The sequence below is a fragment of the Mirounga leonina genome, unplaced genomic scaffold (assembly GCF_011800145.1).
Source record: "Mirounga leonina isolate KUSES-001 unplaced genomic scaffold, KU_Mleo_1.0 Mir_224, whole genome shotgun sequence".
NCBI classification, from domain to species: Eukaryota; Metazoa; Chordata; class Mammalia; order Carnivora; family Phocidae; genus Mirounga; species Mirounga leonina.
In genome coordinates, this window is record NW_023270615.1 from 19864789 (window position 1) to 19877756 (window position 12968).

General features: G+C 43.2%; 1 long non-coding RNA gene across 2 annotated transcripts in view; it reads right to left on the minus strand.

Annotated features, from left to right (window-relative positions):
• The window catches only part of LOC118026386, a 48918-nt gene extending 37162 nt beyond the window's left edge, over nucleotides 1-11756 (minus strand). The window contains exons 1-2 of one of the 2 annotated variants that reach the window (XR_004683556.1): nucleotides 10419-11756; nucleotides 3710-3787 (exon numbers count right to left, since the gene is read on the minus strand). This is a non-coding gene — a long non-coding RNA (uncharacterized LOC118026386). Of the gene's footprint in view, nucleotides 1-3709; nucleotides 5596-10418 lie in introns of those variants that run through there. The other variant, XR_004683555.1, reaches the window with a different exon arrangement.
• Nucleotides 11757-12968: the final 1212 nt, after the last annotated feature.

Consider the following 12968-nt stretch of genomic DNA (forward strand, 5'->3'; position numbering starts at 1 on the left):
AATCACCCCCAATCTTAGTATATAGCCAGTACCATTTCCACTTTCTCGCTTTCCCTATGCATTTTTCACTCAAATCAGTGTACACAAAATTTATGTATTTTTGCTCATCAACTGAAATCTTTCAAATCTTTTATTTTAAAAGGATACACAATGTAAAAAGCATCTTGGAAGCCACATCCAACTATCTCAATTTACAGAGAAACTTAAAGCCCCAGAGCTGTAGACTATGCCTAGAACCCACCTCCTGACCTTTCCTCCCCTGAACATCCTCTAAGGGCGACAGGATGTGCAACTCCACTGAATGCCCCTTCAACCTTTCCACTCTGGAACCTTCTAATCACTGTTCCAAGTAGTTTGCAATAAATTAAATCTAGTGCTGGGATGCTAATGCACACACATCCCATGCTCAACAGATGTTTGAACCATACTGGGGAACTGAGGAAGGACAGCAATTTTTGCAAGGTTCTATCTGCTTGAGGAGATACAAAAAAATTACTCCCAAGAAAGTGGGGGCATCCCAAGCATATATAATTGCGTGCACAGAGACACAAGCGCTTGTAAAAATGGAAATGTTGGATATGGCTCATTAGCTTTATTAATGTACATCTGTGAATAGTATGATTAGCAAATTACTGTGCATAAAAAAACGAAATTAAGTACTTTAAGAGATTTTAAAACAAGTCTAAATACTTAAATACATCTAGTTCTGCAAGGATGGAGATGAAAGTTAAGAATGATTTTAGAACCACAAGTTTTAAAAGTAGTATTTTATTGAAAAGATACTTAATGCCCATGCACACATTTAAGATTCAATCACAGGGTTACATACCATAATGGTGCTCAAGGCAATGATGGATTCCCACAACATGCAACACCACCCTAAGAGCTGCCCAAACTTTAAGTCCAGACCCAGACCCTCGCAAGATAAATACCTGCACACACAGTGTAGGGAGCAGCAGGTGTCTCGATGGCCTGACCCGGTGCCTTCATTAAGTTTAACGGGGGAAGCAGCTGGCAGTTTCTAGATCAGAAACGGCAACTTGACCAAAACCCAAAAACCTGTTTTCCAAAACTTTCCAGTGACCTCCAAGTGAGGCACATAAGCAACCAGGTATTCCTTGGAGTCCTGCATTCTAACTCTGTAGTAACCAACGCTGGCACTGGCTGTGTGGTCTGTTAAGTCACTAACATGGGCACAGCTATTCCTGCAACATTTTTACTTCTAAGAAAACTCGCAGGAAGAACTGTGCTTACACCGAACAAGGTGACAAGGAACAGGTTACTGAGGAATAATAAGGCCCTAAGAAAGGCAGCAGGTCGTATAGTTACCTCCTTGTGGGCAAAATCCCTGCCCTAAAACTATGCAACCTACTACCTCTTCCTAGGAACCCATTTTTTCCATGCTGGTCTTCTACTTGGCAGCTGTACTTCAAATTAACCTGTCAAATCAGGCCGTATTCTTTGGGTTTTATTCCAAATTCTAATCAATTAGAATTTCTTCACTGAGGCTTTTAAATAAAAGTTACTGGCCATGACCTTGGTAAAATTCACAAATGCATTTGCTTAAAAATAAGCCTCTTGTTCAAAAGAACAAAAATGCAATTATATCAGAAGATGCAAAATCTCAGAAGCCTAATATCTCCCAGCCCACCACATATTGTTGGAGCCAAAGACTTTTTAAAAACAAAGGATTACCAAAACTTAAGTATCTAATTTCACAAAATCTCCAGCCTCTCTTGAGCCACTGGAAAATGAGGTGACACTGTATGTGTAAATGCTGTTTGCCACCTTCCACTGGAGCACATTAACTTACCAAGTTCCCTTTGGACACCAAGTGTTTCCTACTTCCAGCCAGGCCCCTTCCTGGGCCCCGGGATATGAGTTAAGTGCTTTCACAGACTGTAGCAGTTCTCCACAACTTGATTTACTTACTGGGCTTGGCTTATAGTAAGGATATGAAGTGGGCCCTTGTTAATTAATGAAAGATACAGATTCATGTTTCTCCAGACCTTAATCATTCCAACTGCAGAGTGGCCAGGACGTCCAGACCAGAGGCAACATGTGTCACAAAACCCCAAAACCCCAAGACTCCACTAGCCACACAGTGAATTACTCACCTTATCAGCTTCACAAAAATTAAGCCGAAGAGATTTCTTGAACGTTCCCACTTTTCTTTGGCACACCAAAAGGTAAGAACATAAAGGGTCTCCCCCCTCCCCTGTATGTCCTGTTTCTAACAAAAACAAACTCTGGACTATGCAGGTGTCCCATCTAAACCCCAGGGATAAAATAAAAAGCATAAATTCAGCCCAGAGAGATCACCTGGGCCGGGCCCACCCAAAAGAATTGGATGTTTTCTCTAACACAAAGTTCCTGCTGCCAATGGCAATGCACTAGAATTATCTTATAAGATTCGGAACAGATCGAGGAAACATTTGGGAAGAGGTTACCTTTCCCTCACCTCCATACGTTGCTGCTTTCTCTTCTCCCAAAACAAAATAAACACAAGTGCTTTTAACAGGGAGCTTTTAGTATTGCTTGATTACAAAGGCCCAAGGTAGGATACGGTTTGGCCACTGAAGAAGGCTGAAACACTGGCCTTCGGGGGTGTTAAAACTCAAATAGCCCTTTCTAGCATGATCCTCACATTTTCCTTTAAAACAACCAACTATGGATTTCCCCATCTGACAGCTTCAGGGGATTTCCCTTTGTGAATGAAGGGACCCTATGGGGGGCAAAGCTGAGGTCTTTGTGACTTACCAGGAGCAAGGGTAGGACCCAGAGCCCATTGCTCATTTCCCAGGCTGGAGGTGAAGCTGTCCAAATCAACATACCAGTGAAACAGTGCTTGCTTACAACATTGCCGAAGGCCACCCAAAACCCCAAACTGGGAGTAATAAGCAAACTGACTCCATTTCAGCTCAGAGGGTGCCTTTCCAGTCTGTATTTACTGCTGCCACCCAGGACCTCGTCCTGGATACATGCAGTGGGATGCAGAGCGATCAACCTATTCTTAATTCCAAGGGGGCTTAGTCCCGTTAAGATTTACTTTCTCCACTCAGATTTTTCTTTAATTTCAAATTTCTGACACATGTGAAATGTAAAAAATATTAGATCACTATATCTACTGTAGGTACACAATCCTTCAAGAGAAAATTAGCAACTGATATAGAGTACAAAACAATGTCAAAATTAATTCTTCTGAGTTTTAATATCATCTAGATAAAGACAAAATGCAGCAAGTCTACTCCTCAGGGAAGGCAATAGATTGTATAGTTATCTCCTGAACAGGGTAAAATCACTACCCCACAACTATACAATCTACTACCTCACTCTGATAGAGCAATCTTTTCTTGTAGAATGGAGAACACAATCTTTTTCAAAAGAAAAATATAAAATAAAATTATCGGCATCAATCAAATTAAGATATACACTTATTCTTATATACAGAAACGAGAAACAAAGTATCCCCACTGCTATCTAGGTGTACTTGTTAAAGTTTTTAATCATTAAATGAGTAAGCAACCTGCAAAACATAAAAAATGCTGCACTATAGCATTTTTATACAAGTTAAAATATTATATAACTAGTTATCAACTTTCTATGAGGCCGCTGGGATGTAGATTTTTCCATCACGTTAGGAAAGACAGTAGATTGTATAGTTATCTCCCAGTGGTGGGTGTGACCCTAAAACTATACAACCTACTACCTCATCCCACAGTGAAGAGAAGGTCCAGGGTCAGCTGAGCACCACAGGAAGGCTTTCTCCTCAGTAACTCTGGTTTCCCTGTGTGATGAAAGCAGAAAAAATAGTATTAGAACAATTTCATTCACTCAACGTGAACATAAGTGTAACTGAACAAACCTTCTAAAACCAGCATTTTAAGTTCTCGCTACATTTACGATCTATGCAGTGCTTCATTTCCTATTTTTGGTTACTATTAAATCCTTGTTTATCTGAATCTGCTCCTAATGCCATATATTTACAAGATCTAGTACGTTATCTCTTACTTGACTGTTACCAACTTCTGATTTTTTTTTAGTTGCTAGAAATGAAAATTCATAAAATCACATATCCTTCCACGAGAAACCAAAAAAAAAAAAAAGAAAATCCATTATAAAGGAACACAAGAACCTCTAATGAAATCTAATGCCCTCAAAACCCAGACATGCTATATATCTCATGCATAATCCATGATTAAATGCATTAATGTACACAAAGAGAACTTCATTCATTCATTCATTCTCCACAACGAGCGTGGAGTCCAATGCAGGGCTCAAACTCATGACCGAGATCAAGACCCGAGCTGAGATCAAGAGTCAGGACACCTAACTGAGCCACCCAGGCACCCCAAGAACTTAATTAAAAAATTAACCTAATGCACCTAATTCCATGCCAACGAACACTAAGTAGTCTTTTTAACAGAAAACTAACTGGATCTGACTCAGGACCAGGATCCTTCCTTTAGCTAGAAAGGTGCCATGAGGCTGTCAAAGGTAGAGACCAAGATATTTAACACCTTGGCACAATACTTTTGCACTAAGCAATATGATCACTTTAGATACTGACTTTCAACAACAGTGCCAAGACAATTCAGTGGAGGAAAGAATAGTTTTTTCAACAAATAGTGCTAGGACAACTGGATATATACATGTGAAAGAATGAATTTAGACCCCCTACCTCACACCATATATAAAAGTGACAATCTATTTTAAAGAAGCGCAAAGGATTTAAACAGACATCTCTCCAATGACTAACAAACACAAAAGGCCAAGTACATAAGAAGACACCCAACATCATTTATTAGACATTAGGTACATCTAAACCAAAACCACAATGGGATGCCACTTTCAGATCCACTAGGATGGTTATGATAAAAAAGACAAGTAAGCATTGGTGAGGATACAGAGAAATTAAAATTAGAACCCTCATATACAGCTGGTGGGAATGTGAAATGGCGCCAGGTGTTTTGGAAAAGTTTAGCAGTTCACTAGAAAGTTACACAGTTACCACATGACCCAGCAATTCCAACTCATAGGTATATTCCCAAGAAAACTGAACACACAAACTTGTACATGAATCTTTCACAGGAGCAATACTCATTTGGAGTCATCAAAAACCAAGATCAAATCCTGGCCCTGCTCACTCACTGTTACATCAGAACACTGGGCTGAATGATCTGTGAGAATAAGGGGAAAGATTTACCATGCATCCAACACACACAAGGCCCCACTGTAAAGCCCTTCATGAGTGCCATGTTCATCTTATTTAATAGTCATCATCTCTATTTCCATGGTGGGAACTCATGCTAAGTGTTAATAACTTGTCCCAAATTACAGAAGATAGCCCTAGATCTCCAAACTTACTATATCTGAGCTCATTTCCATTATACAAGGCCAGATGATCCAAGGTGTGAACATGCAGATAATTGTCCCTAAAAAGTCAAGTCTTTATAAGCCAAAATCCTTCCTTAGAACCAGCATGGATCTTTTAAAAGAATGACGGCCAACAGTAAAACCAGCTGGTTACCTCTACCCCAACCCTCAACTCCAACCAATTTTCTCATTTAAAATGTTTGAGGGCGCCTGGGTGGCTCCGTTGGTTAAGCGTCTGCCTTTGGCTCAGGTCATGATCCTGGAGTCCTGGGATAGAGTCCCAGGGAGTCTGCTTCTCCCTCAGCCCCTCACCCCACTCTCATGCTCTCTCAAATAAATAAAATCTTAAAAAAAAAAAAAAAAAAAGTTTGAATCCTCATCAAACATAGGTTATCTAAAATAAATGTACAATCTAAAATGTATTCATTTTTCAATCTCAGCAAGTGTGGCGTGCTTACTTTGTACTGTTTTTCTTTTCTTTTCTTTTTTTTTAAAGATTTTTTATTTATTTATTTGAGAGAGAGAGAGAGCACATGAGAAGGGGGAGGGTGAGAGGGAGAGGCAGACTCCCTGCCGAGCAGGGAGCCCGATGCGGACTCGATCCCGGGACTCCAGGATCGTGACCTGAGCCGAAGGCAGTCGCTTAACCAACTGAGCCACCCAGGCGCCCTGTACTGTTTTTCTTGATCCAGCAATGTAAGTACCATATTGGTAGAAAGCAATTTGGCAATTTACACACCAAGGGCTATTAAAATGCTGCTCAATTTGGGGGGAAACCATACACAAATATAATTGAAAAGTTGGGTGTTGTTTATGAACAAGGGGCAGAGGAAACAGATAGCTACTATGTAGCATTACTATTGATTAGAGCAGTGGTTTCCACCTTTCCACAATCCATAGCAAGAAAAGTATTTCATATTTCTAAACCACATTCATGTGTCTATAGATAATACTAGTACAATAAAATATTAACATTTACAAATCAACACTATCCCTTACTTTTATATTTTCTATTTTATTATACAGAATAAATTGATTTTATGGTCCACTGATAGTTCTCAGCCTGTTTTCTAGAAAGCACTGATAAGTGCAAATTTTGAAAACTAAAATCTAACACCTGAGAGGAGGCAATGTTCAATTAAGCAAGCTTTCAGATTCAGATTGAACTTACGAATTATGATGATCCATGGAAATGTTCATTAAGAAATAAGGTTAAGTAAAAACCCTACCATGTACACAATCACAACTATAAAATGCTCGGCTACTGGGAAAGAGAAAGGAGTAGGTGTACGTCACTAGCTTATTTTCAGTTGAGATTTCTCCTTCCATAGTTAAAGTGTATTTCAGAGACCTGATCTGAATGCCAGCTTTTTATTTTATCATATATTTATTTAATTTACATCAGGTAATCTCCGGGCATTTGTTATTTTAACTTATAAAAATCTGACAAATTTTACAGGACTGTTAAGAAGGATTAGAAATAAAATACAAAATGCACCAAGTACAATGCTGAGTGCATAATGGATGCTCCTTATCTGGTAGCTGCAACCGTCAATTATCAGATTGTTAACCAAAACATTCTTAGACTAAGGGGCGCCTGAGTGGCTCAGTCAGTTGAGCGGCTGCCTTCGGCTCAGGTCATGATCCTGGGGTCCTGGGATTGAGCCCCACATCAGGCTTCCTGCTCAGCGGGGAGTCTGCTTGTCCCTCTTCCTTTCCCCTACCCCCTGCTTGTGCTGTCTCAAATAAATAAATAAAATCTGAAAAAAAAAATTCTTAGACAAGATGCTGTTAGTTAAAACTATCTGAATTTGATCTTTGATAAATTTTTTAGAAAGTAACACACTTTTATACCTACTTTCAATGCTTATTCACATACTACCTCAATCTGTAGCTTGAACTACTCCTCACCCATTAAAAATTATAGTCATTAAAGTTACAATTCAATCTGGACAAATGTATGATAATAAACTGATTTCAGAACATAGCAGTATAAGAAAGAATTCAGGCCAATGACTTTGGGGTTGAGCAGGTACTTGGTGGCTGTGTTCTTGGGCAAATTACATTTCGTCCCTGAGATTTAGTTCTCTCACCTCAGATTAGGGAACTAACATGCACACCTCATGGGGTCGTTTTAAGAACTGGGAACATGTGCAAAACGCCTTAATGACCTAGAAGTACTTAACAAATCATAACCATTCTTACTAAATTAAATCAAGTTGAAAACCTGTCTCAGACAGTAATTTTCCTTTCCCAGATTTACTTGTGATAGAAATACTTATGTTCAATGTAAAATTTGCTTTGTCAATTTAAAATGTGCTGCGAAGAGGCTAGTTATTAATTATCAATAAGCTTGTTTGCCTCTATCTCTACTTATATTAAGGTTCCATAACTAAAAGATTCAATCCTTAACACATTTTAAAATCCACTTATATTTTAGTAAATCATAGTGCATAATATCATAATATTTAAATACTACTTATACAGCCAACATCTTAAAGTGAGGGTTGTTCTTTTTTTATGTTCAGTTAGCCAACATACAGTACATCATTAGTTTCTGATGCAGTGTTCAACAATTCACTAGCTGCGTTTAACACCCAGTGCTCATCACAATAAAGTCAGGGGTCTTAACCTGCATCCACAGCAGGCTTCAAGAAGGGCTACAGTAACCCCTAGAAATTGCATATACAATTTTTCTGCAATAATCTATGACTTTTATCACATTTTTAAGAATACCTATGACAAAACGGTTAAGTATCATGGTTCGAAAAACATATCTGAATATACATTCTGAAGGCTACATGTTAATGACGTAAAATATGTAAATTTCACCTTTGTATTTGACAATTTTACAAAGATAGTATTTTAAACAAACTAGCTTCTAAATTCTTAAAATATACTAAACTTAGTCCAGTAGCAGGCATACTCTACCTTCTATACACTTCATACTTATTAAGAGTTCTGGGCAAAAATGCTGATTTTCTACAAGTCTAGTTTTCTAGACTTTACATTAATTTACATACTCTTATCAAAGCTCAGAAAGTTTATTTTTAAAAACCTTTACTCATAGGGGCACCTGGGTGGCTCAGTCGGTTAAGCAGCTGCCTTCAGCTCAGGTCATGATCCCAGGGTCCTGGGATCGAGCCCCGCGTCGGGCTCCTTGCTCGGCGGAGAGCCTGCTTTTCCCTCTCCCTCTGCCTGCCTGCCGCTCCCCCTGCTTGTGCTCTCTCTCTCTGTGTCAAATAAATAAAATCTTTAAAAACAAAAAACAAAAAACCTTTACTCATATGCCCTTCTATGTAGGGTTGTATAAATTTCATTTTTGCCAAACTTCCATACAAATAAAGTAAAACATTTCCTTCAGTCCTATCATTGTTTCACTTGCTGATAATCAAACCGAATAGTGGCTGCTTCATAAAGATGTCCTTCAATCTCAAATATTCAGTTGAACATCAATGAAATAATTTATCTGATGATGCTGGCTGAATAGTAAAACATTTTCATTCCTTTGACAGAGCATATGCAGTATTTCCAACAATGGATCAACTCCATCAACATAAGTTGACAAGTGAACTTGACAAAATAATGTTTTTAGATACAAATAAGTTTTGCTAATGAAAGTTAACCCAGTTCTAATTGAAGATCTCAATTCCTTTTTTTTTAAGATCTCAATTTCTTATCCTACCAAACACTGCACTGAGGATCCATGTCAAGTTTTAAATTGTGAAATACTAGGTCATATTTTCCAAAAGGACAATTTCCTTTCACTCACTTAAACATACAGCAGGTACAGAGATGCTATTTTTTTTAAACTAGGCTCCACACTGGGTGTGGAGCCCAACACAGGGCTTGAACGCACAACCCTGAGATCAAGACCTGAGCTGAGATCAAGAGTCGGATGCTTAACCGACTAAGCCACCCAGGCACCTTGAGATGCTATTAGATGAAATACCTCAATTCTGAAAATTTTTAAAAAGGTTAACTAATGCCAACTCAATTCTTGGTATTCCTTTGTAAATTTTCCAATGCTGCATGTTACTTTGGGGCCAATCTTCCTGCTACTACAAGAGCATTCTATACTACCTCTGTAAAACTAAGAAAATTCTGCTACAAATACTACAATACATGCAAATACTAAGGGTGAGGCAGTGTTCAACAACTTGGGTGACTTGTTCTGCTTAACAGTCCTCATATATACATCATTATTTCTCAATCCTTTAAAATCTGTCTTCCTGTCTTTCATTATACTGATATGTTCCCAGGTTGAAAAATCACTGTATTATCTACACATCCCCAAAAGCCAAGAAAAGGTATGTTCTGGTTTTTAAATCTAGATTCCAGTTTACTGCAATTACCTATATTCTAGGTAGACAATTCATAATCTACATTGTACAAAAGTGAATTCTAAGAAAAATGCTCCCTCCTATACATTAAGCTACCATGTAATTGACCAAATAAAAACAAACCTCCCAAGTGAACAGAAAGCTGGTATAACTTCCTGATAATGAATACTGACACAAAGCAAAAAATGGTTTCTTAACAGAACAAAATGATCCAAAATCATATTCATCCTTATTATGTCCTTTTAAAACATCACCTAAAATCTCTTGAAATATTCTTAGAGAAGCGAAAGTAACACTTAACAGAAGTGTAGTTGTCAGCTGCCTCAGAAAACTTAAATCTTAGACCTACAAAGAGCCTAAGAAATCACCTGATGCAATTTCCTCATGTTTGAGATGAGGCTATAGAGAGAGGGAACATTTCTGCTGATAATATGAAACTGCGAACAGCTACAGAAAGCTAATGTTTAAAAAGCAGCTAGACAATCCACTAGAATTACATTAGCCACTCAGTAGCCATTAGCAACTTGTCACTACTGAGCACTGGACTGCAACTAACCCAAAGAGAGATGTGCTGTAACTGTAAAATACACTCTAGATTTCAAAGACCTGGCACCAAAAAAAGGAGTAGTGGCTTTCATTTTATCTGGTTATTTAATGAAGTCCACTCTTAAGTGATTGTGCAATGCTTAGAACACCCACACAGGCAAAGGGCACAAGTGACCAGGCCTCCTTGACTCCAGTGCTGAGGTCACATGAGGCAATGTTGACAACTCATTACTGGGGATCCAGATTCTTCTACGCTCATCTAGAGATGAAAAAAAAGAAATCACTGGAATTAATATTCTGGGATCCTTTACTGTCTAAATAAAAGCTTCTCAGGATATTAAAAAATCTAAGTGATAAATTAACAGGGCTTTTAGTATTCCTTGCAGAAGACCAGTACTGTGAGAAACCTTCCCTTTAGAAGTACTGTTTTTCAAACTTTTTTGACACCCCCAGAAAAAGAGATTTTACAGGAATGTATGTGCATGTAACTGAATCAAGTTTCACGTAACACATTAATATTTTCTATTCCAGTTTTTTAAAAATTCTAACCATCACCCACTAGTGATCTCATGAGTCAAGACCTACAGTCTGAGACAACGGCATACAGCTCTTAATACAGAGTACTTCCTACTATTAGGAAAGCTATTACTGTTCACTATCGAAAGAAAAGGCACAGATATCCAAAAGGCGGGCTGTACTCTAAACCAAGAAATCCCAGTTCATGCTAACGAATAAAATGCCCTTAAGGAGTAAACAAGACCAACTCGAGAATACTCATGTCTTCATTCCGCAAGTCTGCACTCACTCACAAACCTCCTCTTATTTATGAGCAGGTATTCTGTTTCCCTCACACCTGCCTAATTCCTGAGTCTCTCAAATTCAGCAGTGTGAACTTAGTGGAGAAGAGGGAAGGACCCACAGCCGTTCCAACGTAAAGAAAAACATTTTCTAACTACGAAAACGTCGGTCTACTCTCAACTCAAAAGCTTCAAGGCTGTGTGTAATAAATCAAACACCCTCACAAACCCACGCGAAGCAGCCACAGGCTTCCCTTCCTTTACTACACACACTCCCTCAACACACCGTAATGAACCTAGCCGCCAGCCAGCAAAAAGCCTGGGAACGGGCAAACTCCGTGCAAGTCTACGCCCTAGCATTAGCCTTCCTGTACTACCGCAGGGCTTTCGGGCCGCCCGAAAGCAGAGCAGGGGCTGCTCAGGGAGCGGCTAACTTCAGGGCCCGAGCGCCCAGGAAGCGGCACGCTCGTCCGCTCTCCTAAGCGGCGGCGGGCATCTCGGCCCCGCGGCCTGGACGCCCTCTTCCGCGGGGACAAGTCCGCCACCGAGGGAAGGGCCGGGGCACCGAGCGCACCCCCCCCTCCGACACCCAAGGCCATCGCGGGCCAAGGACAGAAAGGTTACCCATTCCTCACCCGGGGCCTGCCGTGGACCGACCCCGGCCAGCCCGCGTGCGGGGCGAGCGGCCGCCGGCGGGGAAGGGTCGCCGCGCACGAGACCGCCCCCCGGGGTCCCACTTCCTCCCGCCGCCCGCCCCGCTCCCCCAAGGACGGCCGCCGCGGCGGAGCCGGCCGCACAGCTGCTCGGGGACCGAGGCTGCGCTCGGCCGGCCGGATTAGGGGCAGGGAGCCAGCCCAGGGCCCGCCCGCGCCCGCCCGCGCCGGCCCTCCCCCCGCACTTCCTACCTTCCCTCCTGCATCCCAGCCCCCAAGGCCAAGGTCTCCCCGGCCCACAAACCTGATAGCGGAAGTGACGTCAGGGGACCCGGCTGTGCCCACAGCCAGCCACGCTACAGCGGGAGGCGGCGCCGGCCAATGGGCGCGCCCCGGGGGCGGGACTTCCCGCGCCCAAGCTTGATTGAGGCGGGGGGAGGGGCGGGGTGAAGAATGTGAAGAATGACCCCTCCCCCCGGTCCGTGAGGCGCTGGGCGGGAAGCGGAGGGGGGTTGGGGCCAGCCGACCGCGCCACGCGGCGCCCATCCCCCGCCCGCCCGCCTGCCGCCGCCCCCGCTCACCACCCACCCGCCCCGGCTCCGGGCCCGCGCCGGCCCCTCCGCAGCACTCCCCTCTCCCACCGCCACTAGAGTTCGGAGGGAAGGAAAATGGCGACGGGCCTGCGCTCGCCGTCCGTCTTCGTACCCACCTCGAGCGCGCAGGAGAGGCCTCCATCCGCCGCCTCCCTCCACGGGGACGACCCAGCCCTCGCGCCCGCCGCCCGCCACCGCCCGAGAGTCGCGCGCGAGGACCCGGATGGAAGCGCGGGCGGGCGGGCCGCGGCGGCCTGAGGGAAAGCAGCGCGGGCGCCGGGAGGCCGGGGCGGGGGCGGGCGCGAGGGCAGCGCGCGAGGGCATTGGCCGGGCCGCTTGACTGACGTACGCCTCGCCCTTTCGCCTCGGCCGAGCCGGGCTCGTCGCGACGCCACTGGAGGGCGGCGGCTGGGCCCGCCCCACGCTGGGCGGCCGGCGGAGGGGCGGGCGGGCCCGCCTACCCGGCCCGCTCCCCGCTTCCCATTGGGCGAGCCGGAGAGTGGCGGCGGCGCCCCGCCCCCCGAGCGTGACGGACGGGCGCCGTCACGTGGCGCCGAGGGCGCGCTGGGCGGCCGTGCGCCCGGCCTCCGGGCTGCCCGCTGTGCCTCGGTTTACCAGCCCGTGGCTGAGGCAGTTGCTTCTGGGGGCCGTCCCAGCCTT